Source organism: Nestor notabilis, unplaced genomic scaffold (assembly GCF_000696875.1).
Source record: "Nestor notabilis isolate BGI_N333 unplaced genomic scaffold, ASM69687v1 scaffold9255, whole genome shotgun sequence".
Taxonomy (NCBI): Eukaryota; Metazoa; Chordata; class Aves; order Psittaciformes; family Psittacidae; genus Nestor; species Nestor notabilis.
This window is the reverse complement of record NW_009927857.1, coordinates 22,439-26,051: the sequence shown is the minus strand read 5'-3', so window position 1 is coordinate 26,051 and position 3,613 is coordinate 22,439. Positions and strand designations below refer to the sequence as shown.

Genomic DNA, 3,613 nt, shown 5'->3' with positions numbered 1-3,613 from the left:
GGAATGAAAGTAAAAAAAACCTCACAAGGAAACTGTTTTTTGGGTTAGTACCCAAAGGCGACGTTTCGGCATTTGAATTTTGCTTTTGGGTTTTTTTGTTTCCTTTCCAAAGTAACAAAAGTGTTACAAAACTGACAAGGAGAACAAACTGGTTTACTTTTTGTAAGCTAGAAAAAGGTGGAGATAGGGTTAATATCCTAATCTTTTCATCAAGAGACAGACGTATCAGCCAGAAGTAAAGGATTTTCAACACTGTGTGTGGAAAATCTGTAAGAATAACAAAGCTATGGCTATATTAACTATACTTCCTCAGCTTTGTACAAGTATTTATAAAACATGAATGAATACCAGAGGGAATAGTTTTATTAACAAAAAAAATCAAAACACAAGCTTTTAATACCTATACGTGGAAAAACAGTTCATTTATTTAAACAGCAGTTTAGAAACCAGAAACAAACAAACAGACAAAAAAGTAGTTACTTTCCTATAGATTTAAATTTTGGAGTTAAAATCTCTCGATGGCTTCTATGGAAGCCTTAGGTCTGTAGTAAGTGTCAGGAAACAGCATTGCTGACTACAGCACAAAACAACTCGAATTGGGCTGATTTGGTAGGCAAAGCCTTTGAAACCAGTGGAGTTTGTGGAGGAGTCAGAATCTTAAAAATGCCAATATTATTTCAAACGAGGGTGGGGGGAAGCTCTATTTCCAAAAGGAGTGAAACTGGAAGGTAATTAAACTCAGCAGCATCCTAGAAGCCAACATGAGGCTTAACTTCTGAGTTCTGCTTGGACCGAAGCTCATGGCTGAAAGCTGATACGGGCTTTTCCTAGTGCAGGGATAGTTAAAGCATGGTCCAGCAGGGCTCTGGCCTGGGTATACTCTAATCTTGAGTGCTGAGACACAGCAGGTAGACCATGCGGTGAGCTGGTGAGTGTGGAGAGTTAGGAGCAGAGTGGTGGTTTGCACACTCATTTCTGAGAGCCTCACCTCTGTGGTAAAGATCATCTGCATCAGTCCACCTTGTATGAATCGGGTTTAGCCCTGGCATATTGTCAGTGTTGCCACGGGCTGAGCAAGGACTGGCTGCCCCTGAAGCATATCTGCACTTGGGTCTCATGCTTGGAGTAAGAAAAACTATTTTGAGAAAGGAAGAAACCCACAAAATCTCTTTTTCTACCTTTCTCTCCTTATGGAGCACTGTTATGGAGGAAGGTTGGTTGAGTAGCAAGACCCAAGACATGCTCTGGTACATTAACACAGCTGAAAATGTTATCAATCAGCCATGGATACTGATTCCTTAACCTATGCTACTTGAGCACAAGTCAGTTTGTAAATGTTGAATAAAGGGCATGATGGACTTCTGTTTTAATGAGATAACCAAGAAATGGGATTTACTTCATATTTTAAGAAATTAGACTATATCAAATGTGTAATAAAAATATTTTCTATAGGTTTTTAAAATATATACATATATAAACTACCTTAATTTTTAATGCCCTGTTGATATTGATGTGGTCTCTACAGTATCTAAGTGTAACTAAGTGAGGCTGCCCAGCAACCTCCATTATACCTCAAACAGTGATTACAAAACTTGAAGCCTTGACCACACTCTAAATGAAACCTGCTTGAAAATGGGACCTGAAACTGCCTACTGGGCCTGATCCCACACCCACTAATAGTCAGGCTAAGTCCATTCCTGACTGTTCAGCTGGATTAGGTCCTAGATACAACACCAAAATGATGTGTTTCCAACCCTTGTTGCCTGGGCAATGATAAAGGCACCTGAGGGAGTTACTGAGACCCTTGAGGCACTTCCTGGTAAAATAAAAAACACTAGATATTTTTATTTAGAATATTTAGGGACATTTAGAAACAATCTTAAGACAATTTGGGCACATCTATAGTTCATATTGACGAGGGGCCCAAATTGACTGTATCCTGGCCATAGCCTTTGCTCAGACACTGAATATAGAATTCAGTCAAACTTAAGCGACGTTTAGACCTTGGGCATGATGATGGAGCAAAGAGCATTCATGCCTGCATTCTTCCCACAGCATCTGTCTCCATATATCCCCAGGCCTTGCTTGCCCAGCCCATGTGAGGAGTTGGCAAGAAGAGCTCCTGCAAATGGAGTGCTTGCAATGGCCCACGGGGCTGAACTGCCACTTTCATCAAAGACAACCTGAATCTGGTGACAGAGGTGGAAGGGGGTGACGGTGGAGAAGCACAGGTTACTGTCTGGTCCACTGAGGACAGCAAGGATGTGGGGTTTGGGCTGTGCCTTCAACATACAGCCAAATCCAGTTTGCATTCCTGTTTAATCTAGCTCTGTGTCTAAAGCAAGTTCAGATTTGTTTTCCATGCAAGGTTTGAAGCAGTGTAGACAAGGTGTGAGGGCCAGATCCTGATCTAATGCAGGCAAAATTCACCATTACCATTGGCCTGAGCACTTATTCTTGCTTTATACTTTAAGGTAGGTAGCATGAGAGTTCTCCTGCTTCAAAGAGTTAATATAGGGGATTTGTCCACCAGCAGAGGACAGTTTCTCGCTGAGCTTTCGGTTCATCTGCTCCATGTGCCTGGTGTTTTTCCTGGCTTGTCGGAGAGACCTCTTGACTTTCTTCACCCGATCCCTCAGCTGCTTGTTCCTCTTCTCCAGCGTTGCCACTTTCTGCTGCAGCTTCTTCACCCTGTCCTCCTCCTCAAACAGGGCTTTCTGCACCGAGGAGCACATGAGCTGAGGGGACAGCAGAAACAACACAAAACCGAGTGAGCTTCACACAAAAGCTTATTAAAGCAAGGGGTTCCTTGAAACACCCCACAGCTCTACAGAAGCAGGATGCTTTTTTTGGAAGTTCTACACTATTTTTATACCTTTTTAAATAAAATCCTCTCTTTCACTTCTGTATTCATAAAACACCAACTATTGCAGATCTTAATGGCACTAGTGATTCATGATTACTTATATGAACTGTTTTGACAGACCACTGAAGCTACATTGAACTTACAGAGGAAAGCTGCCCTATTTGTGGTATGAAATGTGTTTAGGCCAAGGAGTGTCACTTTAGGAAAACTCTAGATTTGAGTCGGCTTAGCAGCCCTTCGAAAACTCCAGGGTTTGATGTAAGCCTGCCCTTTGTTCTTTATGTCAATATGGGAAATAAGGACAGCACCTGCAAAACACAGTCTGGTTGGCTCTGCTTTTTCAAGAACTGAGTTGTCTTAAATATCTCATTTTATGGGCTTCTTTCAGACAAAACCCTAAAGGGTAAAATCTCAGCAGTCTCTGGGAGCATTCAAGATGCCATAACTTTTAACAGAAGTGGTTTTTTGGGGGGTCATTGGCTGAAAATCACCTGTCTCATTCTGCCCCCTACCAACGTATTGCAATATTGCCCCCAGAAGGGACATCAGGCTCTTGGTGTCCACTCATGCCTTTGGCTCTTAGGTAGGCAAGAAAAAAACGAGCCAGCTTCAAAGCTGCTGCACCCAAGGCATCACCAGAAGAGCAGCTCAAAGGGCATCTTCAAATTCACTGCATTGGATGATGGTCCAGATGTAAAACATCTGTTTGACAATTGTTCTTCCTCTACTACCTCATCCTAGAGGTCT

General features: G+C 42.2%; 1 pseudogene; it reads right to left on the bottom strand.

Moving 5' to 3' along the window:
* Positions 1–2,462: 2,462 nt before the first annotated feature.
* On the bottom strand, positions 2,463–2,738 carry LOC104405524 (annotated as a pseudogene).
* Positions 2,739–3,613: the final 875 nt, after the last annotated feature.